Source organism: Pan troglodytes, chromosome 10 (assembly GCF_028858775.2).
Source record: "Pan troglodytes isolate AG18354 chromosome 10, NHGRI_mPanTro3-v2.0_pri, whole genome shotgun sequence".
NCBI lineage: Eukaryota > Metazoa > Chordata > Mammalia > Primates > Hominidae > Pan > Pan troglodytes.
The window spans coordinates 133,472,329-133,500,223 of record NC_072408.2 but is presented as its reverse complement, the minus strand read 5'-3'; the positions used below and the strand labels follow the sequence as shown (position 1 = coordinate 133,500,223).

The 27,895-nt window shown below is 40.3% G+C and overlaps 1 protein-coding gene and 2 long non-coding RNA genes across 3 annotated transcripts in view; 2 read left to right on the top strand and 1 right to left on the bottom strand.

Moving 5' to 3' along the window:
• LOC107967682 (uncharacterized) overlaps nucleotides 1-3,216 on the bottom strand; it is a 9,091-nt gene extending 5,875 nt beyond the window's left edge. The window contains exons 1-2 of the long non-coding RNA XR_001708385.2: nucleotides 3,003-3,216; nucleotides 895-1,827 (exon numbers count right to left, since the gene is read on the bottom strand). This is a non-coding gene — a long non-coding RNA (uncharacterized LOC107967682). The remainder of the gene's footprint in view (nucleotides 1-894; nucleotides 1,828-3,002) is intronic.
• LOC129136624 (uncharacterized) overlaps nucleotides 1-27,895 on the top strand; it is a 178,351-nt gene that overhangs the window by 37,429 nt on the left and 113,027 nt on the right. The window lies entirely within an intron of this gene.
• On the top strand, nucleotides 1,246-27,895 carry LOC101056798 (uncharacterized). The gene is made up of 3 exons (XR_001708384.3): nucleotides 1,246-1,558; nucleotides 26,008-26,178; nucleotides 27,475-27,895. It is a non-coding gene; the product is annotated as an uncharacterized LOC101056798 (long non-coding RNA).

Genomic DNA, 27,895 nt, shown 5'->3' with positions numbered 1-27,895 from the left:
CAAGTTCTCAGGGCTCAATCTAGTTGAAGAAGCCTGAACTATACCATTGAGAACAGAATTTATAGCCACAACAGGGGCTTTCTTTATCCAAACTTTAGTTCTGGTTTTCCTTTTGTTGATGAGTTAATTTACGTTCAAATTTAGAAAATGAAACGTGTTTTAAAACTCCAAGTGCAGCTCATATAGGAATTTTCAAGCCCTGTAACCTATCAGAATAACAAATGTGAAAGCCCACAGGGGTTAAGCAGGCAGCGTGGAAGTGTGTCTTGGCCTGTTGGCACTGGAACAAAGTTACCAGCCAAAACTCTGCTTCTTGGGGACACTCAGCCTCAGCCACCTGCTGCCCACGGCAGCCAGAGCCACCTGTCCCAAAGGTCACTGCCCCTAGGTGCTGACAGGAAGGGCTTCAGAGCCACACTGCAGCTGCTAATCCCAGCGGGGCCACCAACTAGCTGTGGGACCTTGGCCCAGTCAGCTAACTTACCAGGGTCTGTTTTCTGATTAGTAAAATAGGAAAACTAACAGTGTCAGCCTCATGATGAGTGTTGAGTCCAGGATTAAATACATAAATGCAGAGAAATCATTTAAAACACGGGTAGCACACTGGAAATGCTACATAGATGTTACCTACTTCTATGGTACATTGATTTTCGTTTTAAAAGATACCTTAAAACATGAATTCTTACGTGAAGTCTCTTTAGATATGGACATCTAATTGAAATATATTGAATTCATATATTCATATTTATGTAGTATACATTAATATATAATAAATTCATATATGCAATAGAGCTTGAAATACATATATATAATATAAACATATATGAAAATATATTCAATACTTTTAAGTATAGTATATGAATATAAATACAGTATTTATGTCAATACACTCACATATTTGCATATATTTATTTGAACTTAATATGCCCTGTATTTGCTATGGGCTGTGGGACACCTGTGAAAAATCTCTGAAGGAAAACGCTCTTCTGTAACATGTGCTGAACCTGTGAGTGGGAGAGAACTAGCATCCACATTGTCCATAGTAGAAAATGATGGTCTTCTTTGGAGATGAGCTCCGTTTCCAGAAGGAGAAGCCGTGGCTTGCCCATCCTCTTCAACTCCTTCAGCACTGATTGTTCCAACAGTGATAGCCTGCTCCAAAGTTTGCCCCACCATTGGCTGGCCAGTGGCCAATCAGATACTCTCAATGGCGTGATCCGAGATTGGGCTGTGGGCCCTGAACTGTGATGTCACAGAACCTGGGACCTGCACCCATGCTGGGCTAAGACAAGGGGCAGAGGCAGAGAGAGAGAGAGGAGCCACCCTGAGAAGGAAGAGACCAGGTGGACTCTGAGACAGGGAGACCCTTTCTACGTCAGTGCCTTGACGTGTGACTTTTTTGTCACTTCGTGCTCCAGGATCACCCCCGGATGAACTATCACTTTCAAATGACCTTGTCTTTTCTCGGGCCTTCCGAACTGATCATCTCTTCCTTCTGATACAAGAGGATCTTCCCTGGAAGACCACTGCACACCTTCTAGTAACACTGGGACCCTGGGTGAGTCACTTAACTTTTCTGGGCCTCAGTTTCGTCATCTGTAAAATGTCCAGAACACCTCCCCAATTCGACAGAGCTGTTCTCAGGATCAAAAGAGCAAACTCAGTTCATACGTGAGACACTTGCCTTTTGCGTGGCCCTCAGTAGAAATCATATATCTTCTTATCAGCCACTTGATTTTTCTGAACCTTTGCCAAGTAAAAGTCTGCGTCAGAACTCACAGTCTCCACACTTGTGTCCCATCAGAGTCTCTGACCAGGGAGAGTAACCTTCAAAGTGCAAACAGGAAATTAGCCTCCAGCCACTGCTGTTCCTCCAAGTGCCATGCGGCACTCAGGCTCAGGTAGGCAGTGGGGCTACAGATCCTTGTTTTTACACTTGACTCAGTTTCCTTATCTGTAAGTGGGGATAACAATAGTAACCATGTGAGAGAGATACATATGATATATACCTCTCCCTATATTTGCTATGGGCTGTGGGACACCTGAGAGTATATATATATTATACTCACAGTATAATATATATATAATCATGTGAGATATTTATCTATCTATCTTCTATCTATCTATATACACATACTACAAGATGAATATGAGATATGGAGATGAGACATCCCCAATGTGCCCCCCACCATATATACTTGTAAATATACAACAAGCATAATCATGTGAGAGATATATACTATGTAACAATAGTAATAGTTAACATATATGATTGCTAACAATAGTTATGTGAGAGATGTATATAATATATATCATATATATCTCTCCTGTAATTACTAAAAATATATATGGTTTATCTCTCTCACATAATTACTATTGTTAGTAATCATATATATTAACTACTACTATTGTTAATATATATATTAGCAAAACATATGGATTAAGTAATCTAATGTTCTAATGCCTATAAAGTGCCTAGAGTCTGTCACATAGTGTTGTATAAATATTAGCTATTACTATTCTCTTATTGTATCCAGCCAGCAATTCAACAGTACTCACTGTGATTATTCTAAATTACAGATCTAATTTTCTGTTAAAAATTCTTCCATGGCTCTCCATTGCTCTTGGTTGGGCTGACCCCTGCCCACCTCTCCATCCTCATCTTATGTTAGATGCTCCTTCCCCGGCAGCCACACTGGCATGTTCTGTCTCTCTTTCAACCCTGGACAGGTGGTCTGAGGCCCCTACCTCCTACCTGATGGAGATGACTCTTGCTTATCCTATGTTTCACAGCTCAGGGCTTACCTCCTCTGGGAAGGCTTCCTTGACCCCCTAAGTTTGAATTAGATGTCCCCCATCATCTTAGACTTACTGCTGTCAGAGCACTTTCTGCCTGTGCAGTAATTATTAGTTTGCCCGCTGCCTCCTCACTAATCAGTGAGTCCATCTGCTTGTGTGCTATACCCGAGTGGATGCAGCCTAATCACCAGGAAACTTCTCACCCAACAAGCAACAGGTGTTTCTAGGATTGGTTCATTGACTCGGGTCAGAGCTCTGGAAAGGCCTCTGCAATTCTTTTGGTCTTTCCTCATTGGCACAAGGTGGCTGCCAAGGCTCCAAATATTTGCTTCTCACAAAATCACCTGAAAGTGGAGCAAAGGGAGGGGCTTTCTTCACACTTCTCCAGCTTAAAAGAGCTGGAGGGAGAGGAAGGGAAGCAGGGTGTGGAACTTCTGGAGACTGCTCAGTTCTCAAGAGTCTAGAACTTCCTGAAAAACAATGCTGTAAGTACTCTCCAAAACCTCTTCCAGGATTCAGTGGCTTTACCCCCAGTGAAATTCATATGCTTCTAAATCTATAAATGCTTTACTATTTTATATAAAGTTAGTGGGGAAGGCAGATATCTATATACTGAAGATAAAAGTACCAGGCATAGTTATCAAAAACCTTTGTTGTGTAATAGATAAATAAGGGGAACCAAGAGATTGTGCAGTTCTTTTTGGCTCTGGATCCCACCTGAGCTTTCTCCAGCACTGGGAGTGTCTCTTCTGGATTTTTAGCTATCATAGGTGTCACTGGCCTAGCTCCTATCATTGCCAGGTAGGGCTGGGGCTGAGATTTCTGCCTGTAGTGTTTTCTGGACACCTTCTTGCTTCCTGAAGGGACCAGAGGGTTCAGTCATGGCAGAGACACTTTCTGGCCTGACAGATCAGGGTGAGGACTAAAACTGCAGAAAAGAACAAAGCCACCCTATTGCCTCCTGCCACTCACAATCTTATATTTTTTTAAAAAAAATTATTTCCATAGGTTTTTGGGGAACAGGTGGTATTTGGTACATGAGTAAGCTCTTTAGTGGTGATTTGTGAGATTTTGGTGCACCCATCTCCCGAGCACTATACATGAACCCAATTTGTCATCTTTTATCCCTCACCCCCTTCCCACCCTTTCCCTCTGAGTCCCCAGAGTCCATCATGTCATTCTTATCCTTTTGCATACTCCTAGCTTAGCTACCAATTTTAAGTGAGAACAAATGATGTTTGGTTTTACATTTTTGAGTTACTTCACTTAGAATGATAGTCTCCAATCTCATCCAGGTTGCTGCAAATGCCATTAATTCATTTTTTTTTTGTGGCTGAGTAGTATTCCATCATATATATGTATATATGTATATGTATATGTGTGTGTGTGTATATATATATATATATATATATATATATATATATATATACATATATGACAGTTTCTTTATCCACTTGTTGACTGATGGGCATTTGGGTTGGGTTCACATTTTTGCAATTGTGAATTGTGCTGCTATAAACATTCATGAGCAAGTATCTTTTTCATAGGATAACTTCTGAACAGCAAGTCTTCTAATTTTGGATTAATAGGTTTCAGTTTCTCACAGAAAGAGGATGCACCCTGCTTTGCTTGTGAGAATGGGGAGATAGATAACAAAGCTTAGTTTCTGTTCCACCAAATTCTACCCTTTTTCCTAAATGACCAGGAGAGTGAAGCAAATGACCTGCTAATAACCTCCACTTTGGTGGAAAAAAAAATTATGTGGCTGAAGACTAATAATGATAGTAAATTAATAATTGAATAAAATGTCACATGTGCTCTATGAGAAAAAATATCTGTGGTCACATGTTGAACTAATTTTATGCATGGCTGCTCACCCTATATAATTGTATCTATTTATTATGAAAAATTTCAAATATGCAGAAAAATTGAAAGACGTTTTTAGTGAAGAACCATATACCTACCAGCACCTAAATTCTACTGTTAACATTTTATTCTTCTTGCTTTATTCTATATCTTTTCATTTCTGTCAAAGGATGATGACTCGATACCTGAGATTATGTGGTCAATCCTATCAATCTTTTCTCCTTTATGGTTTGAGACTTTTGTGTCTTTTTTTTTTTTTTTTGGAGTCTCTCTTTGTCACCTGGCTGGAGTGCAATGGTGTGATCTTGGCTCACTGCAACCTCCGCCTCCTGGGTTCAAGCGATTCTCCTGCCTCAGCCTCCCGAGTTGCTGAGACTACAGGAGCCTGCCACCACGCCCAGCTAATTTTTGTATTTTTAGTAGGGACAGCGTTTCACCATATTGGCCAAGATTGTCTCGATCTCTTGACCTTGTGATCTGCCCACCTCAGCCTCCCAAAGTGCTGGGATCACAGGCGTGAGCCATCACGCCCGGCCTTTGTGTGATTTTTACAATGACTTTTGGCTAAATCTGTCCCTATTCTCCTCTTGTACTTTTATCATTTTGCATTTTACATTTAATTTTTAATCCAGTGGAAATTATATAAGGAATGAGAAAAATCTCCAATTTTTATTTGTTTGTTTTTCTTCCCAAATTGCTAACTAGTCATTCTGCTTCCAGTTCCAATTTAGGGCTTTGGACTTGCCCTAGAATTTCTTTATGTCCATTCCTTCTTGGCCCCTGTCTCCTCCATGTGTCTCCATAGATGGATGCCCTAGGTCCATGTGCTCAAATGAAAGACACATCACAGCTCTGCAAAAGGCACTGGAGGGGACCAGATGCAAAACTACAGAACTAATGCTGGAGGCAGGAGCATCTGCTGAGAAAATTAAATCTCTCTTTTGGGATGCAGAAGGGAGAGGGAGAGGCCCAGGATGGGAGAACAATAAAAGCTGTTCACGCAGCTCAGGGGCTTCTCAGATCCCACCCCACCTGTGGTGCTTAGCTTGTATTCAGCTTCAGCCCTGGCCATGCTCCAGGGCTCCTGGGCAGCCACATCCCTGGTACTATTCCAGGCCTCACTGGGCTGAGTTGCCTGCTTCCTTCTCATCTGTTAAAACCACAGGCTTGGAATTTAGGATAGCACTGGGGGAGGGGAACTAACCTCTCTTAGGAGAAAAAAATAGGGTCCAGAACACAGTTTTTCAGGGAGAGAACCTGGCCATAATGAACAAGGAAGAAAGAGAGGAAGGGAGGGGGAGAGAATACAGTGGTGTCCATGAGAATCTGGGTTTTGAACCATGACAATGTTCATAAGTATTATAGGATCTAGGGTGTGATAACTTCTCTGAATTTTGGGTCCCCACCTATAAATGATCACATAATTGTTCTTACTGCTAAGGGTTTTGAAGGATTGAAACAATCTATGCAAACTGCTTCACTCAATAGCTAGCAATAGTCGTCACTAAAAAATTAATATTTACACACACACATACACATGTACACACAGGCACATGTACAAGGAAAACATAAGGAACTTCTGGCTACTGCAGGACCCTGACAGGGATCCTTCATTCTCCTCATAGACAGATTCAAACTTGAACATGCCAAAATACTGAGCCCCATCAAATGACTTTCCCAGGCACTGACTTGAGCTGTCAGGGTATTTTGTGGTTCAGAAACTAAAGGAACACAGTGGGGAAGGCAGAGGAACATGGCTGAGTGAGTCTGACACTTTTGTCCCTCCACCCTGGGAGTCTAAAAAAATCAAGGCCTCTTTGGTCTTTGTATCACAAGATATCAACAATGAAGATGACAGGCCTGGTGACAGTGAAGAGAAAATGGGTGAGCAGAGCCCCCGGGTCAGAAAGACCTTGGAGGGCAGTCTCTCTAATGAGGACTGATATGGTTTTGCTCTGTCTCTCCAACCAAATCTCATCTCAAATTGTAATCTCTATGTGTCAAGAGAGGAACCTGGTGGGAGGTGATTAGATCATGGGGGTGGTTTCCCCATGTGGTTCTCATGATAGTGAATGAATTCTCACAAATCTGATGGTTTTGTAAGTGTTTGGTAATTCCTCTTTTGCTCTCTCTCTCTCTCCTGCCACCTTGTGAAGAAGGTAATTGCTTCCACTTTGCCTTCTGCCATGATTGTAACTTTCCTGAGGCCTTCCCAGCAATGCAGAATTGTGAGTCAGTTAAAACTCTTTCCTTTATAAATTACCCAGTTTCGGGTGTTTCTTTATAGCAGTGTGAAAACGAACTAATATAATGGGTATCAAGAGTGTGGTACTGCTATAAAGATAATCTGAAAATGTGAAGGCCACTTTGGAACAAGCAGATGTTGGAACAGTTTGGAGGGCTCAGAAAAAGACAGGAGGATGTGGGAAAGTTTGGAACTTCTTGGAGACTTGTTAAATGGTTTTGACCAAAATGCTGTTAGTGATATGAACAGTGAAGTCCAGGCTGAGGTGGTATCAGATGGAGATGAGGAACTTATCTTTAAAAGGGAAGCAGAGCATAAAAGTTTGGAAAATTTGCAGCCTGATGATGCAGTAGAAAAGAAAACCCCATTTTCTGGGGAGAAATTGAAGCCAGCTGCAAAAATTTGCATAAGTAATAAGGAGCTGAATGTTAATCACCAAGACATGGAGGAAAATGTCTCCAAGGCATGTCAGAGATCTTCAAGGCAACCCCTCCCATCACAGGCCTGGAGGCCTAGGAGGGAAAAATGCTTTCATGGGCCAGCCTCAGGGCCCTGCTTCTCTGTGCAGCCTTGGGACATGGTTGCTCCCCAGTCACGCCAGTGCAAGCAGTGACTAAAAAGGGCCAAGGTACAGCTTGGGCCATTGCTTCAGAGGATGCAAGCCCCAAGCCTTGGCAGCTTCCACCTGGTGTTGGGCCTGTGGGTGCACAGAAGACAAGGGGTGCGCTTTAGAAACCTTTGCCTAGATTTCAGAGGATGTATGGAAATGCCTGGATGTCCAGGCAGAAGTCTGCTTCAGAGGTGGAGTCCTCATGGAGAACCTCTGCTAAGGCAGTACAAAAGGGAAATGTGGGGTTGGAGCCCCAACACAGAATCCTCACTGGGGCACTGCCTAATGGAGCTGTGAGAAGACAGCCACTGTCCTCCAGACCCCAGAATGGTAGATGCACTGACAGATTGCACTGTGCACCTGGAAAAGTCATTCAATACCAGCCTGTGAAGGAGCTGCCCAAAGCTATGGGAGCCACCCCTTGCGTCAGTGTGCTCCGGGTGTGAGACATGGAGTCAAAGGATATCATTTTGGAGCTTTAAGATTGAATGACTGCCCTGCTGGGTTTCTGACTTTCATGGGGCCTGTAGCCCTTTTGTTTTGGCCAATTTCTCCCATTTGGAATGGGAGCATTTATCCAATGCCTGTACCCCCATTGTATCTTGGAAGTAACTAACTCGGTTTTGATTTTACAGGCATATAGGCAGAAGGGTCATGCCTTGTCTCAGATGAGACTTTGGACTTTGACTTTTGATTTAATGCTGAAATGAATTAAGACTTTCAGGGACTGTTGGGAAGGCATGATTGGTTTTGAAATGTAAAAAGGACAGGAGATTTGGGAGGGGCCAGGGGCAGAATGATATGGTTTGGCTCTGTGTCCCTACCCAAGTCTCATCTCAAATTGTAATCCCCATGTGTCAAAGGAGGGACCTGATGGGAGGTAATTGGATCATGGGGGTGGTTTCCCCCATGCAGTTCTCATGATAGTGAGTGAGTTCTCACGAGACCTGATGGTTCTATAAGTGTTTGGAAGTTCCTCCTTCACCCTCTCTCTTTCCTGCTGCCTTGTGAAGAAGGCGCCTGCTTCCCCTTTGCCTTCTGCCATGATTGCAAGTTTCCTGAGGCATCCTCAGCAACGTGGAACTGTGAGTCAATTAAACCTCTTTCCTTTATAAATTATGAAGTTGGGGTATTCCTTTATAGCAGTGTGAAAATGGACTAATACAAGCCTCCCACCCAGCCCCACTCAGATCCACTGTATTTTCAAAGAGCAGGGGACACTGGGGCCAATCCTTCTTATCCCACAACTTTAGAAATGTTTAATTGGTAGGACCCAGAGCTGAGCACTAATAATGAGAATCTGGTGAGATTATTCTTCTTAACAAGCAGAGCTGCATTTCTGGTGTAGCTTCTGCCTGATACAGATTGGGGAAGTTCATTTGTGAAGCTCTTTCATAAGTGGATAGCAACAGACCCACATTTCTTTTGGTACCAATTAAATAACTTCATTCAAACAGCAAACATGGTAATAGAAATGAATTCAATGATTCTTTGACTTACAAGAAAGATAAATTTAAAAGGAACCAAGCAAAACAAGAACTCAACATTGAACAAATGCCATAATTTAAATTTTTTTATGTTATCAAAGACAGTATGGCCATAGAAATGTAAAGAGTCATTGGAAAGGAAAAAATTAAAATGTCTCTGCTACAGAATGACTCCAAATTACTGCAACAATACTGCTGGAAATTTGAAAATTAAGTGGGAAGGCTTGTATTTCAGTCTCCCTTTCAGCAGAGGACCATCAGTTCTTTCCTGTTTGCATGCTTGTATTGAAGAAGATTTTCCCCAAAAGTTCCAGTGCCACTGCTTTAGCCCTGATAGAATAGCCACCTCAGGAGACAGAGCTGGTACATCCAAAGGTTAGGAGAGAGAAAGAGTTTAGGGTGGTGGATGAGAGTCTGGGGATTAAGCCAGAGAACCTGTGTCAAGTCCAGGACCTGCCTCTTAATAGCTGTGTGAGAATGCAATTGGCTGATACTTATATAGAGCTTATTGCTCAAAAGGTACTCATACATTCTGTCCTCACTGCAGTCCTAGAGAGGTCAGGACCCCTGCCTGTCCTCTTGTAGTTCCCTGTGCATTTTATCTATGGTGCATGTTTCAGTGTGTAATTTAATAGGTTTGTGCTTGTTTGGTTAACGTGTTTCTTCTCTGGTAGGATGTAACCACCATGACTGGATGTTCTAGGTTTGGTATAGTTCTCCACTGGATATTCAGCACCTAGGACAGTACCTAACATATCATTAGGGGTTCAGCTATTTAGTAAAGGGAGGCTCAGGGCTTTACATTGGAGAGATTGCTGAGCTGCAAAAGGTAGGAACTCAATGAATGTTTGACTCTTAAATTCACAAATGAAGAGGGGGGTCTGGCTCGATGAAAATTTAAAATCCAAATGTCCTGTAATGTGTTTGGTGCTTAATAAGCAGCAGCTATAATAGAGTGCATAACCAAAGACAGAATGTTCATAAGCCTAGACTGAAATAATGCTGGCGGGAAGAGGGCATTTAAACATTCCTGAGCAGGTTGAGAATAATCGACTCACAGTGGTTGAGTGAACTCAAGATGACGCACTTTTGTTCTCAGGAGAATCCCCAAATGGGGTCTGAAACCTGGGCAGAGTTGTGTGGTATTTCCTCTTTCCTCTAAGAAAAAATTGTTCAGAAGAAAGAAATTCCAAAGATTCTTCCACCTTTAATGAGAAATAATTGAGAAAGTGGGAACTGTGTCCTACTTTATATTCCAAATAAAGACAAGCACTTGTGATATGATTAACTGCAGGCAGAGGCTGAACTAGATTTCACCAGGCATGGAGGGTAATTGAATTTCACTTTGTGCTCACTATTTTTCCCTGGATAAATAATAAGAATATATCCTCCAATATTTCTTGGCTATTGGCTCCTATGAAAATTTTTCTATCACCTGATCCCAAATGCTGAATGAGAAACACCAGCTCTTGAACTCAAACCACTCAGATCAGGAAAGAATCACCCTCAGTCTTCAGGAAGAAGGGGAAGAATTGTAGAAAATAGCTCAGCAATTTCTGGGCTTTATATTTGAGAAAGCAAAAATAATTGTGGCCCGTGGACCAATTTGCAGTTACTTCCTCAGTCCCTAGGTGTCTAATTTGGATGGACATGTTCCACAGTTAGAATTACCTGCACATGGGATATTTGTCCTGTGAGGTCAGAACTGTCATAATGGGAAAGGCTAAATACAAGTCACTTTAACTACCCCCACCCAGTCAAAGTCGTAAAACCAAAACAATATTACATCCTGAGGAGAGGGCTAGCAGAGATTCACTCCACAATTAAAGATCAATCAGTGCGGGGATGATGGCCACAATCATATTTTTGTTTATTTCACCAGTTTAGCCCCTCCAAAAAGCAGATGAAGCTTGGCCTGTGACTTTACACTATCTCAACTTCCGTCAAGCAGTAGCCCTGTTCACAGTCGCTATCTCAGATGGGCTATTGTTATTAGAACAAATTATTAAAGCCTCAGGTCCATAGTATGTGTCTACTTATTTGGCCAACAATTTATATTTTAATCCCAGGAGAGTCAGACACAATTCATATACAAATGGCATGCATTTCTTTACATCTTTGCTCCAGTATTATGCTAATGTTCCCATCCTTACTCATGATGTATTCTAAAGATATACGGACCACCCAGACATCCTGAAAAATAGCATGTTGTTTCATTATGCTGATGACATCATGCTTATTGGTCAGGGCAAGCAACAGGTGATTAGTTTGCAGAAGTCTTTAATAAGACACATACGTGAAAAAAATAAGAAATTCTGGGACTTGCCATTTCAGTATGTTTTCAGGTGTCCAGTATTCAGGGTATACAGGAACTCCACATTAAAAGACAAATTGCTGCACCTTGCATCCCCTGCAACAATGAAGTAAACATAATATCCGGTGGGACGCTCCAGGTTCTGGAGGCAGCACATTCCACACACAAAAATACTGCTGAGAACCATATATTTTAAGACACAGAAGCTGACTTGCTTTGGTCAGGAAAAAGCTCTGCAGCAGATGCAAGCTCTATTGTAGACAGCCTTGCCACTTGGGCCATATGATCCATCAGTCACTACAGTCACTACGATGTTAGAGATGTCAGGGGTGTATACACACACACACACACACACACACACACACACACATACACATATGCATTGTGGAGTTTATGGCAAATCACAGTGGGAGTTTTAAAGCAAAGCCATGAAGTTCTACAGCCAGGCCATATCATCTGTAGCAGAAATGTATGTGCTTTTCTTGTGTGAGTCCAATCCTGGCATATTACTCTGCTCCAGTAGAGATGAAACAGAGATGGACCAAGAGGGCACCAAAAGACCATGCATCTGGAACTGTTAGTTATGAGCTATGTTCTATTAGACCCTCTTTTCCTGGGGTCAGGCAGGACCACAGAATCCATTATAAAATGGAAATGCCATATATGAGATTACGCCAGAACAACACCAGAGGGACTGAGTACACTGTATGATCAAGTAACCTAGCCATGCATGTCACCTGCCATGGTTACACAAGAATCATTCCATCAGCTCACTCCCAGATCTTGGTTTTCAGCTAGGTATGTGGGTACAACTAAAAAATGGATGGGGGCTGCATTACACATATACTCAGTGGTGGGGCTGAAAGGCAGTGGTGAGGGGAAATCTTCATTGTTAGAACTGGAATAAGTGTACCTGGCCATCCTCTTTGTATGAAAGTAGAATCCTGAGATGAGAATAGTTATAGATTCCTGAGCAGTGGTCAAAGACCTAGGTGGCTGGTCAGAATCCTGTAAGGAAAAGACTGGAAAGTCTGAGACAAAAACATCTGGGAAAGAGGCACATGGATGGGCATAACGGAGTTGGCATAAACCATGAAGCTGTTTCATACATTTATGTCACTATAAGTAACCTATGATTGAAGAAGAAATCAACAATCCAGGAGACAAAATGATCCTGCCAGTTCACATGAGCCAACCTTTGTCATTATCTACTCCAGAACTAGCATGGTGGACACACTGATGTAGCCTTCATGGTGGCAAAGGTAGAATGTATAGATGGGCCCAATAACATGGACTTTAACTCATAAAGTTCATTCTCATTGCATCTCTAAATACCCAATCTGCTTGCAAGAGAGATCAAAATTGAGTTTCAATTATGACACTAGTCCCAAGGAGAACAGCCACTTTTTTCTAAGCCAATTAAATTGGATCCCTTCCATCCTGGAAAACCCAGTGATTAATCACAGCCTTAGATATATATTTCATAGACAGATTTGCTTTCCTGCTGGGGGAGCCTCAGCCAGTACCATTATCTGTGTGCTTATAGGTGGCTTGATCCACAAGCATGAAATTTCATACAGCATAGCATCCAACAGGAACCCACTTCATAACAAGGAGGTTCATGAAAGGGCCCATAAACGTAAGATCTATCAGCAATACAACACATTGCATTGCCTGGAAGGAGCTAGCTTGAGAGGATTGGAATTACTTACTAATGGCGTGGTTGAAATACCAGGTTGGGGTAATACTCTGTGAGGATAGATTACCATTTTTTAGAATGTAGTATACGCATTAAATCAGAGACCTCTATATGGTGTTGTGTAGCTAAGGGAAGACTAAATTGATCCATAAAATCAGAGTAATAAAACAATGGCTCTATTTACCATCTTCCCAATGGGCCATTGGGAGAATGTTTGTCTCTCATTCCTGCCATTCTGAGTTCTGCACGGCTAGGGGTCCTGTCCCCGAACGTGGGGTCCTGTCCCTGAATGTATGCACTCTGTCCATGGGAAAAGCAAGGTTCCCCTTGAGCTACAGGTTATGGCAGGCACCTGGGCACTTTGGATCCCTTGTGAAGATGTCAACAGATAAGGGGTCACCATGATGGCAGGCATAACTGACCCTGATTGAAAGGAGCTGAAAATGCTCTTACACAATGGGGGCAAGAGAAGAATGAGAAGAATATGCATGGAACTCAAGTGATCCACTTTGGTACCTTCTTATATTCCTTTGTCTAATTATAACTGTGAGTGAACTTGTATAGCAACTCCTGACTGAGAAGAGTATGATTACCAGCAGGTCAGACCCATCAGGGATGAAGGTTAGGCTGCAGTATCAAGTCTGCCAGCAAGATCTTCACGGAAAATCCATGAGAGTGGAAGAATTTGTCATTTATACTGGAGGAGAGAGATGGTAGGAACCTCACGTGGTGCTAAGATCAACTGCAGCAACCAAGTCTGTAGTGTGTTCCATATACTCGCTCTTCTAATCTTCCCTTCAGTGAATAAGGCCCATGGGGCACATTGAGTAACTGCTTCCTGATCGTGTGTAGAAGACCTGTGCAGCCGAAGGGGTGGATGCTGGCAGCCTTAGATTCCAGTGCTCACATCTCCCTTCACAAAAACCTGCTTCAAGTACCATAGATCTCCATCTTCCCACACAAGGTATTTCCAAACACTAACCAAAATTGGCAGTGGGGTAGTAGAGCCAGGACATTTCTGCCCAACGTGCACCTCCCACTGGGCATTTTTGCTTGTGGACTCCTTATGTGCCTCGCTGGATTTCTTAGAGATCTGCAACAGTGTGAGTGTGAGTCTTTCTTCCCTCTCTCCACTTGCTGGCATCAAACCTGCCTCATGTTCTAAAGGCTCTCCTTGCATGTCCCTGTCTACTCTTCTCTTCATCCTTCACAAGCATTTCTCCTAATAGACCTTTCATGTGTATAATGTCATCTTGGCATCTGCTTCTCAGTGGACATGAATTGGCAGAAATATTTATCAAATGGAGAATACATAGATAAATAAATGAACAGACCAGTGTTTAAATCCTTATTTTGCAACATTATCAAATATTTGTACAGTATATTTTGTCTCTTGTATTTTTGTTCTCCTCCTCTTTCTCCACTTGCTCCCCTTTTTTTAAAATAAAGTCTCTGTTTGAGGATTTCCTATTTTCCACTAAATTTATGGGCTTTGAGAGTGGCCCAACCCTCAAGTCTCTCAACCCTATCCCCAAACCTAGGTGAACACATGTCTCACAGTCCAGGACTCAAAACTACACTCTTGTCCTGACCCCCTCAACCACATAGAGTAGCTACCTTGGGTACCCCTTCCCTCTCTATTGCTGCTTTCTCCTTTGGCCCCTCACCCTCTGAAACTAAGGGGAAAAAAATAGGATAAATAAAGGTAAAAAGGGAAGACTAGGAAATTTTGCTTAGTATTGAGCTAGTTTACAGGGCTCTTCTTGTCTTTACAGGAAAGATAGCTTCTAAAACTCCTTCATGTTGTTTATAAGGTCCCTGCCTCTTCTAAATACAGCAGCAGCAGCAGACCCAGTATGGGTAACAAGTAGGGCTCAGTGTGTCATTTGCTATTTTGCACCATGACAAGCCTGAACAGCTGTTCAGTGTGAAGAGCATCTCCACCAAACAAGGAGGTTTTCCAAAGGACAAAGGGAATTGTTCTGGCCTTGTGACTCATAGAGAGTAAATAGAGAGTAAGTGTCCAATTATGGCCAATTCAATATTACATTCTGGGACACTTTGTTATGTTTGAGTGTGTCCCTCTTTCTCAGAGAAAACAAGGGATGCACAGAGAAATTGCAGCCTAAATGGGAAGGTACTTAGGAAGGAAAGAGGAAGAAACCTCTTTTGCTCTTTGAGAAGGACATAAAATAAGTGAACCAGTGGTGCTTTTTTTCTGTTGTTTTATCTCAGGTCTGCCTTTGAGCTGCACTCATTCCTGTTTAGCTTTTATTGTCAAGAATGTAGAATTACATTAGGAAGAACACCATTTCTTGAGCTCGAGATTTCCTGAAGGAGGATCTGCATTTCACGTGGATGGTCAGGATACTAAGGTCTCTGAGCATCTCAGTTCCTTCGTCTGTATGATGGGTAATGGTAGCACCAACCTCACAGGGTGCTCATGGGGATCACCTAAAAAGATGGTTAGGAAACTAACTGGCATAGCTAAGTAATCAAAAGATGAAAGGCAGTGAGACGTGGTGGAGAGAGTGGGAACTAGAGGATGGTGGTCTGGTCCAAATGACAAAGGTCTGTTGACAAAGGTCTGTTGACAAAGTTCTAATGACAAAGGTCCAAATGACAAAGGTCAACTGTCATTAACCACTTGCGTGACACTGGCCTGCCTCTCTTGCTTTCGTTGCTTTATCAGAAAAATGGGATCAGAAAAATATATATATATTTGTTGTACATATATGTGTGATATGCATATACACACATATACAGACATATATTTACAAGCCTATATATATGCATGTGTGTGTGTGTGTGTGTGTGTGTAGAGAGAGAAAGGGAGAGACAGAGACAGGGAAAGAGGGTTGCTGTATTATATAATTTAACTCATGCAAAGCACTTAGGAGAGTGCCTACATGTTGCTGCTGCTGAACACAATGTAGATCTTCTGGTCATTATAATTATGTAAGCACATAATCTAGACTTGAAGTTGGATACCCAGGGAAGTCTCAGCTGACAGCAAGATTGGCCCCCAGATTTTCCTCAGGCAAAAGGAAAAGAATGAAAGACAATAAGTGCCTTCCTCAAAAAAGTAGAAAAACTTCAAATAAACAACAGAATGATGCATCTCAAAGAATTAGAAAAACAAGGGCAAACCAAACCCAAAATTAGTTGGAGAAACAAAAAATAAAGATCAGGGATGAGACAAATGGAGTTGAGACTAAAAAAATACAAAAGATCAATGAAACAAAAAGTCGGCTTTTTGAAAAGATAAACAAAATTGACAAACCTTCAGCCAGACTAAGGAAAAAGGAGAGAATACCCAAATAAATAAAATTAGGATGAAAAAGAGAACATTATAACTAACACCACATAAATCCAAAGGATCATTAGAACCTATTATTAGCAACTATACACCAACAAACTGGAAAATGTAGAAGAAATGGATAAAGTCCTAGACACATACAACCTACCAAGACAGAACCATGAAGAAATCCAAAACCTGAATAGACCAATAACAAGATAGAGGCAGTAGTAAAAAGTCTCCCATCAAACAGCACCTGCTGAATTCTACCAAACATTTAAAGAGGAATGGATGTCAATCCTACTTAAATTATTCCAAAAAAAATATCAAAGAGTAGTGAATACTTTCAAGCAAATTCTATGAGGCCAGTATTACCCTGATACCAAAACCATACAAAGACACCAAAAGAAAATTACAGGCCAAAATCCGTAATGAACACAGATGCAAAAATCCTCAAAGAAATACTAACAAACTTAATTTAATAACATATTAAAGAGGTCATTCATCATGATTAAATGGGATTCATGCAAGAATGTTTTAACATATAAAAATCAATAAATGTGATACATCATAACAGTAACATACAAAAAACACAAGTTTATTTCAATAAATACAGAAAAAGCATTTGATAAAATATAACATCTCTTCATGATAAAAACTCTCACAACACTGGGAATAAAGGGAACCTACCTCAATATTATAAAAGTCGTATACAACAAAACCACCGCTAGTATCATAATAAACAGGGAAAATCTGACAGCTCTTTCACTAAGATATGGAAAATGACAAGGATGCCCACTTTCACCACTTGTTTTCAACATAGTCCTAGGAGTCCTAACCAGAGCAACTAAACAAGAGAAAGAAATAAAGGGCATCCAATTTGGGAAGGAAGAAGTCAAACTGTCTATGTTTGCAGATGATACAATCTTATATTTTAAAAAATCTAAAGACTCCACCAAAAAAACTGTTAGTACTGATAAACCAACTCAGTAAAGAATTAGAATATAAAATCAACATACAACAAATCAGTAGCATTTCTATATGCCCACAGTGAACAATCTGAAAAAGAAATCAAGAAAGGAATCCCATTTACAATAGCTACAAATATAAAAAATATTTAGCAATAAATGTGACCAGAGAACTAAACAATCTCTACAATGAAAACTATACAACATTGATGAAAGTAATTGAAGAAGACATTAAAAAAAAATTTCATGTTCATGGATTGGAAAAAGTAATATTGTTAAAATATCTGTACTACCCAAAACAATCTACAGATTCAATGCAATCTCTATCAAAATACCAAAATTTTAAAGAAATTTTTTATTTAAAATCTTAAAATTTTAATGGATCTACAAAATACCCAGAATAACCAAAGCACACATGAGCAAAAAGAATAAAGGAGAAGGCATCACATTTCTTCACTTCAAATTATACCACAAAGCTGGCCAGGTACGGTGTCTTGTGCCTGTAATCCCAGCACTTTGGGAGGCCAAGGTGGGTGGATAGCTTGAGCCCAGCAGTTCAATACCAGCCTGGGCAACATGGCAAAACCCCATCTCTACAAAAAACACAAAAATTAGCCAGGTGTAGTGGAGCATGCCTGTAATCCCAGCTACTGGGGAGGCTGAAGCACAAGAATCACTGTAATCCAGGAGGTGGATGTTGCAGTGAGTTGAGATCATGCCACTGCACTCCAGTCTAGGTGACAGAGTCAAACTCCGTCTCAAAAAAAATTAAAAAATAAAAAAATTTATGTATCTATCTATCTATACTATAAAGCTATAGTAACTAAAACAGCATGGTACTGCCATAAAAACAGATACATAGACTAATAGAACAGAATAATAGAGATCCCAGAAATAAATACACACATTTACAGTGAACTTATTTTTGACAAAGGTGCTAAGAACATACTTTGGGAAAAGGACAGTCTCTTTGATAAATAGTGCTGGGAAAACTGGACATCCATATGCAGAAGAATGAAACTAGACCCCTATCTCTGGCCATATACAAAAATAAATTTAAAATGGAGTAAAAGAATTAAATCTAAGACCTGGATCTATGAAACTACTACAAGAAAATATTGGGAAACTCTCTAGGACATTGGTCTTGGCAAGGATTTCTTGAATAATAGCCCCCACACACAGGCAACTAAAGCAAAAATGAACAAATGGAATTAAATTAAGCTAAAAACCTTCTGCACAGCAAAACAAACAAACAAACAAAAACAAAAAAAGACAATAACAAAGTGAAGAGACAACCCACAGAATGAGAGAAAAATATTTGTGACCCACTCATCTGACAAGATATTAATAAACAGATTATCGAAAGTGCTCAAACAACTCTATAGGAAAAACTCTAATAATCCAACTAAAAATGGGCAAAAGAGCTGAAGAGACTTCTCCAAGAAGACGTACAAATGGCCAACAGGTATATAAAAAAATCCTCATCACTTATCATCGAGAAATGCAAATCACTGCTGTAGTGAGATATCATCTCACTCCAGTTGAAATGGCTTTTATCCAAAAGGTAATAAGTTCTGGTGAGGATATATAGTGTTGTTGAGAATGGAAATTAGTACAACCACTATGGAGAACAGTATGAAGGTTCCTCAAAAAACTAATAATAGAACTACTACATGATCCAGGAATCCCACTCCTGGGTATATCTATAAAAGAAAGGAAATTCATATATTCCAGAGATAGCTGCACTTCCATGTTTATTTTAGCGCTATTCACAGTATTTACACTATTCTAAGATTTGGAATCAACCTAAGTGTCTATCAGTGGATGAATAAATAAAGAAAATGTGGTACATTACACAATGGAGTATTATTCAACCTCTGAAAAGGATGAAATCCTTCTATTTGCAACAACATGGATGGAACTAGAGGAAATTAAGTAAAATAAGTTGGGGACAGAAAGACAAATATTGCATGTTCTCACTCATACGTTGGAGCAAAGAAAAGTTGCTTTTATGGAGGTGGAGAGTGGAATGCTGGTAACCAGAGGCTGGGAAGGGTTTTTGGGGGGACATTAACATGCAGTTAGAAGGAATAAGTTCTAATGTTTGGTAGCAGAATAAGGTGACAATATTTAACAACACTATATTGCATATTTTAAAATAGCTAGAAAAGAAAACTTGAAATGTTCCCAACACATAGAAACAATAAATATTTGAAATGATGGAGACCCCAGATATCCTGACTTGATCATTACGTTTAACAAAATATCACATGTACCCCATAAATATGAACACATATTATGTCTATAAAACACTAAGAAATAATTTCCCAGTAAACTAATATCAAACAGAGCCACTCTGTGATTCCGATAGACTAAGATGATAACTAGACCACTTTAAAATCATGTCTGAATTCTCAAAAATATAAGGATAGTAAAGAACCTACAAAAACAACCAAACATCCCTTTATTTTCCTGAATGATATGAGTGAATACAGTTTTTTCTTAATTATAGGCTTACCTTTGATCTGGTATTTCTGCCTTTTAGATAGACATATGAACATGTCCAGTTGTAGAATTAACCTTGCTTTCAGAAAGCATTTTATTCAAAGCCTCACTTCACGGAAGCTACCCAAAAATCATCTGAAAGAAGAAAGCCCAAATCCTAGAATGACCTGTTTCTAACACAGTCTTCTTGAGTCACCTAATGGTTCCCATGGTGCTCACCCTGTCTTGTTGCCTCAAGGCAATTAACCCAACTTTGCTAAGCTACAAGTTTGTCCCTGCATATCTTTGATTGAAGGGTATTGGTGCCATTCTCACTAGAGTGGGCCCTGCTCTGTGCTGACCCTCTCCTCAGTGTGAGACCCTGCACCCCTTTAGCATCAGCCACTGACTCCCACTGGATGGGAAGCTCCACATGAGCAGGCCTATTAGCATCTGAAATTGATAGAAGAGAAAACTAGACCCAGAGAGGTAAAGTAACTGCCCACACCCATGCAGCTGTAGGTGGCTGGGAGTCCAACCCAGCCTCCTGCCTTCCCAGCTCCAGGACCTGAATTCTTTCATTGCATTCTTTTTAACCAGAAAGTTTGCCTTTTTTTTTTTTTTACCCCAGGGTCTTCTCCATCACCCAGGCTAAATAGAGCACAGTGGTACAATTAAGGGTCACTGCACCCTGACCTCCCAGGGTTCATGCCTACCTCCCACTTCAGCCTTCCACCTAGCTAGGACCACAGGAATGCACCATCACACCCGGCTAATTTTTGTATTTTTTATAGAGACAGAGTCTCCCCGTGTTGTCCAGGATGGTCTCCAACTCCTGGGCTCAAGCGTTCCTCCCAAAGTGCTGGGATTGCAGGCATGAGCCATCATGCCTAGCCAAAAATTTGCTTTTACCCAAATTGCTCAAACCTACCTGGTTTTCTGAGTCACATTGGGCACTTATTAAAAGTACTTATTCCTGGGTACCACCCTGGACTTATATGACTCTCCCAGTGAGAAGCCTGGCATCTTTACATTTACCAACATCATCAGGTCATTATTTTTTACCAGTCAGGTTTAGAAAGCTTTATTTGGATAACACAACATGTGTAGAGGTAAGACACCTGCCAAATTAAGTTCACCAGGCTTTATTGAAGATAAAATCTAATCAGCCATCTCCTCAGTGAGAAGTAAACTTTTATTGAAAGATACTTTCTTGTTTTTTCTGCTTCTCACTAATTCTTCCATAAAAATTATAAGGAAATAAGAATAAAAAGCTGAGAGGCAGAAGTAGTTACCACTTACCATTCATTCAGGGCAATAGGCACTTTCAAAGAGGACAGGAAAGAAGAAAACAAAATTCCGTCCAACATAAAGCTTTCCCTGCTGTGAAAGGCAGCACAGTGGCAAATCTGATTGGTTTGGATCTGGTCACATTTCAAGGGCTGCATTCATAAAATACTACATTGACAAACATAATGAACTTTAATGGTGTCTCCCTTCACTAAAGGAAATCAAGGACATGCAGAGAAAAATCAGGAAACTTCCTTGCAATGAATGATTGGGTTCTAGGTGGAGATAAAGTGGACTTGGTTATATGTTCAAGAATATTGAAGATTTCTCCATCTTTCCACTCTCTGGACTGAGGGCAGGCTGAAACATTATAAAATAGGTTATTTTGGCTGTGTGCAGTGGTTTATGCCTATAATCCAAGCACCATGCGAAGCCGAGGCAAGTGGATAACTTGAGGCTTGGAGTGACCAGCCTGGCCAACATGTCAAAACCCCATCTCTACTAAAAATACAAAAATTAGCCAGGCATAGTGGCATGTGCCTGTAATCCCAGCTACTCAGGAGGCAGAGACAGGAGAATTGCTTGAACTTAGGAGGCAGAGGTTACAGTGAGCCAAGATCATGTCACTGCACTCCAGCCTAGGAGACAGAGTGGAAGTCTGTCTCAAAAAAAAAAAAAATTACTACTAATAAAAAAAAAAAGCTAACCCAGCTACCTATATGTTAAAGAAACCTGATGAGGGCTGCTTAGCAGATACTCTGACTTTATACAAAAGTGGTTAGGCGATGTCAAACCACTTTGCTTTCAGAAAGTATTTTATTCAAAGCCTCACTTCACGGAACCTACCCAAAAATCATCTGAAAGAAGAAGGCCCAAATCCTAGAACAACTTGTTTCTAATACACCCTTCTTGAGACACGTAATGGTTCCCATGGTGCTCATCCTCTCTTGTTGCCACAAGGCAATTAACCCAACTTTGCTAAGCTACAAGTGTGTCCTGGCATGTCTTTGATTGAAGGGCATTGGTGCCATTCTCACCGGAGTGGGTTCACGGATCCAAAGACCTGGATTTCCTCTCCTCTCATTCTCTGATTTCTTGCAATTAACTCTCACTTTCCAATCTAACCGGATGTTGGAGGGCAAAGACTCTAATTAATGGTGCCAAACCATATTGTTAGCCCTCAAGGGTACAGAGTGGGAGGGAAAATGGTAAAGAGTATTGAAGTGTTGCCAGTGGAGAATATCTGGCACACAACTCGAGGGTCACTGTCTTTGTTTTAGAAAAAGTACTGTGAGCTGTAAAACATTTTCAGTTTTTCCATGACCCCATGACTGGCAACAGAAGGTATCTGGAATAAGAGTGATTCATACTCTAAAGAATACAATAATAAAAATTCCTATAGACCAGCATAGCACAAAACAAACTCTTGTAGCCTTGGGAGGTACTAAGATGAAGAAGGATAATTTCTGGGCATGAGGAGCCTCTCAGAAGGGAACAAGAGTTGATACAGCAGCAACCTGTGTGACCCAGTTACCTAGTACAAGATAGGATAAAGGATGTCTCTGCAGAGGGCTGCATAGTCCAAAGATACCATGTGGGCCATGATACTGTCTAAGTCATTTGAACAGAGATACAACTTTGGAGAGACGCAGTGGCAACCCTAAATCATTATGACAATGGCAATCACAAGTACTAGGCACTCTTGCAAATGCTTTGTATTGACTCATTCACCCATTGCATCAACTCTAGGGTGTGCATTACTGTAACCCCCACCACAGGGAAGTTAATCTTGCTCAAGCCCTCATAAATTGAGTAAGGTCAACATTCCTGAGAGATGAGAGGAGGTTAAAAATAAAACTTAAGTAGAATTACAGAATAAAGCAAGATAAAATTATATGTCTTGATTATCTGAATTTGTGGATGGAGTTGTGTGCCTTCCACATACAGACGGTTTTTCCTAGTCTTGATTGCTGCTGGAAGAGATTTCAGGAGGCATCCTAGGCACAATGATGGTTGAGTTTTTGTTTCTGGGTAGCCACCAGTCTGCCTGATCATATAAATACAACATCCTCATGGCAGGTGAGCAGTCTGAGGTCTGAAGGAAAGTAAACTCAGTCCCAATAGATAGGAAATGCTAAGAAGGGCCTAGAATTCAGACACAGAGCTCCTGTGGGGTAGTCCCTGCTTGGTAGATACAGGAAACGACAACCTCTGAAAGTCTTCAACTTCAGCTGAGATCCAACCTTGTGCCTTTTAAGGAGAAGCACCTTAAAGCAGAGATTCCAAAACCTTGCTTTGAAACATTTCAAGGTGTCTCTCATTAAAGGAATGCAATACATATGTAAGTGCTTAATAATTTAAATATATACATTAAATATATATTAAGTATACATGTATATTTAAATATATACTTTAATATACAAATACATATTTTAATGTATATTAATATATATATTTGAATTCGTATTAAGTACTTTTTGAATCACTTTAAATGTCACGAATGAGTGGACAGGATGTCACAAAATTGTCACAGATTGTAGTCAATTCAAATGCTTAGGAATCATGTGTTGCATGATCAAATTTCCTATGACACCAGCACTTTTTTCTATAGTAAGAGAGCCTCAATATAGCACATGTGACGTGTTTCTTGTGCACAGACATGGGCTGATTCTTTATTAGCTACACAGGTCAGTGACAGGACCAAGCAACATCAAATCTGTTGACAAACTGAGTGATAAAACAATCATGTCTACTCCTGTTTATTGTATTCTTTAGACATTTAGTAGATCTGTGGTGGGGATCAACGCTGTGTTTTTCCCCCAACCTCAGAGGTGGCATTGAAGCTCCTGGTCCTTAAAAAGCACTCTGAGCATCGTGGTTCCAGAAGATCCCCTTAGGCCTCATAAGCCAGGATTGCATCACTGTTCACCTTTGGTTCTAAGGGAGGCAGGAAAAGCATTTGGCAAAGAGGAATGGGAAGTCAGGGCTGTAGCAGACCAACCATGACTCAGTCTCTGGGGCTGGGCAAATTACTGTCTGGACAAAAGCAATTTAGCCATAAAGAAAAAACAATGACTATCCGGAAGAAAATTGTTGCTGCCAAGGCAAATGTTCCAGAGAAGCTCGTGTAGCAAAGAAAATGGACTTTCCGAGCATGTTTCATCTCTTAGGAGAGCTCCTTTTGTTTGTCTACTCCCAGTATCCAATATATGAGTTGCAGTTGCCCTTTTATTAACTCCGCTGATTTTTAAAAAATACTTTCAAACATACAGAGAAATTTAAAGGAAACTATAACAAAACTGCATGCACTGCCCAAATTCAATGAAGATTCAGACTTTGCCATATTTCCTTTATTTATTTTGGAACCATTTCAAGAAAGATTACAAACAGCATGATACTTCTACTCTAAATACCTTATCACACATCTCCAAAAAATAAGGAATCTCCTGTATCAGCTGACACTGTTTTGATGTTTAACAAAGTTAGCAAATTATTCATTTCACCTGGTCCACATTTAAATTTCTCCAATAGTCCCCTAATTGTTTGGTGTAGCAGCTTTTAATGGATCCAGGATCCAGCCAAGAATTAACTGATTTCACCTTAACTGTTCTCGTCTCTTCCAGTCTCCTTGCTCCTTATACTTTAGACTATCACTGGGTCCTCTGACCCCCTTCCTTTACTATTCAAACCCCAGATGGATTATTCTCTCAAAATTTATGCTACTTATTTTTCTCTCTTCAAGGGAGTGTCTCACCTTACCACTCAAGGGCACCACTCCAGTGCTACTGAATCTGGAACACCTACCATGTCTTGGATTTGACCTGTGGTTTATCATCTACATTTCCTGTCATTATTCCCTTTGCATGCTCCATTTTACCCATCATTTCTTTCTTCCAAATTTCTATCCATCCTTCAAAGCCTGAATTCCATGTCTAATGTTTATTTGATTAGCTCAGATCAGAGAAAACCCCCATTTTTAAAATGTAACAACAATCAGTCCCATAAAGTCTTGAATTGAAGTTGTTTCTATGTACATTTGCTCCATCCATTGGCATTCTAAGACCTAGAGGCAGGGTTCCTGTCGAATTAGCTCTATGTTCCTAGTGATTTGGGTAGTCCCTGCTCCATGGTACTTACTGGGTAAATGTTTGGTGAGTGAATGAAGGTGTGAAAATGGTTAAAGACATGCTGATTCCATCTATTAAAGATACTCAAAGTGGCCACTATCCTGAGTACAAGAAAGCTCCTGTGGATGCAAATTCTTCAGGTTGTCTAAATATTTGAGTGTCATAGAAAATATAATTCCAAACAGCTTAGGTACACAAGATAATTTGTTGATGTAACTCTTTATTGGAAGAAATGAATTCCGGCAAGGCTGGGATTGGGGCTCACACAAGGATACCAGGATTTGGTCTCCATCTCCTAGGTCTTCCCTTATCCATGTTAACTTCATTGTCAGGCTCCACATGGGATTGAGATGGGATCTGGGAGGGCTGTATCCTCTCAGGTTCAAGTCCTATTAAAAATATGTTTTTCCTCTACACAATAGCCCCAAAAAGTCTTATCTCTCATTTACTCATTAGGTCAGTAACTATTCCTAAAGTACTGTGGTCATGTCAATGAGATGCTTTGGTTACCCTGATATGAGGTACATATTTAATTCCAGAAAAGAATGACAGCATTCTATGGAAGAAAAATGCTATCACCTTTTTTTCCCCCACTGTGTGATAAAGTAAAAGATATCTATTGAAATTAATGAACATTTTAAAACTTACTAAATCTAGAATAATAGAGCAGATATGGATAAATTTGGTTCATTTGGGAACCAACTATGGTTTAGTACAGGAAGAGCAATTAAGTAGCTCTTATTACACCATAACCACTCAGTCTTCCTGACCTGCAGCAGACATTCCTAGTCAATCTTGTCACTTTTCCTTCTAATCCTAGATGCATATTTAGAAAAATCTCAGCACATCTCTGGGCAATTAAATCATTCTTTTGGGACCTGACACATGAACTGAAGTGTAATTGGCATTCTTTATGGAAGGGGCATGGATTTAAATTGTCATGAGTTCAAATACCAACCCCACCTATCACTTACTATACAGGCGAATGTAGGTAAGTGATATAACTCTTATAAGTTTTTATTTTTTTGTCATTTTGGAAAGTGGGAAAATTAAATATATATCCATATATTAAGTGAGTATAGCTAAGTTCATAACCCAGGCAGTGTTAAATACGTGCTATTTTGCCTTCTCCTTCCCAAAAGAGATCCTCTCTGCACTGAGTGGAGCTTGTGGGGTCCTCTCTTTGAGGAATTGAAGGCAAAGAAACCTCAGCCTGTAATCAAGTAGTTATAACTCTCCCTATGAAATTCAAGATTGAGGGTTTCAACTCATCCAAATCACCTTGCACCACCTATCTTTGGACAAATGATAGTCTTGGAAGAACAAATGTGTTTCAGGACACTGAAAAGACTTAATCTATGATTGAAAAAATACTAGCCCACTCAGTACAAAACCTTTGTAAGATTTCACTGGAAAATTTTAACAATGTAATTTGTGACAGAGGGTTGCTGCCTTTAGAGGAGAGGGCATCCTGCATGGGGCTGCTTGGCTTAGGGACCAGCCCTGCCCCCAGGACACTTAAGGCAAATCAATAGCTCCTGGATAAGTTTCTCCTTTAGAGCCTGTTTACACTTATTTTTTTTTTCTTTACTCTGAAGACACACAATCAATGAAACATGAGTGATTACCTAGCCTGAACTGAGTATTTGTTTCTTATGCATCAAAAGTTTGGAGAAAGCATTTCGATTCCAAAAATTACCTTTTCTCCTTGTCCACTGGGAAGGTGCCCTTGCCTTTGAGCTTACATGTGACTGCACTGGAATTTGGTAATAATGCTCAATCTTTAATAGAAGTGTGAAATGGCATTACTTTGTTGCATCCAGCTTTTAACTGACAAATAATTTTGAGTATCAACTATTTTGTCAGACCCTCCATTATGTATTAGGGGGTGTACCTGAGAGACTTGGTTCCTGCCTGCTTGTGAAATTTGCTATTAAGAGGCAGATGTTAAACCATTTATTTCAAAATCCATCCTTTAATTGCATTTAAGACAATACTTATCAAGTAAAAGTGTACAATGCAATCTAAAGGTATAACTGGGTAAGCTTTTCTTAAATATATATTTTAAAGTTTTTTAATAAAATAATTATGTTAAAATGTATAGTATTTTTATTTTAGTAATGAAGAAAAATTGTACTTTGGGGAATATTTTGTGCTAAAATGACAGAAATCCCAAATAATAATAATTTAAATTAATAACTGTGGAGATGAGCAGTGCTAAGGTCATTTATCAGTGCTGTAATATCAGGTCATGGCATCACCGTGAGCCAGTCCTCTAAACTTTCAGGTTCAGGTATCATGGCCTTACAAGATATTCATCTGAAGCAGGATGAGACAGAGCAGGCAGAAAAGGAAACATTTCTGACAATGTTCTGTTATGAAGAATCCACCTTTCCTAGAAGCCCCAGCGAACCTCCCATCGGACTCATAGGTGCAAACTGGCTGAAAGGCTCATTCCAAGACCAAGCACAGGTACAAGGGCCAAAACTGGCTTAGAACAGGCATGACTCACCTTTTCAGCTTCTCAGTCATCTCCTCTCAAGGGCACAGGTCTGTCCGGTTGGTTTGTGAATAAAACTGGGGGACTGTTATTATGGAAGAAGCAGTGATAAGACCCTTTCCATAAAGAGGAGAGACATGAACTGGCATATATCACCAGGACCACCTCCAAGTAATTGACTAATAAATAAAAGCTCTATTAGTAAGAA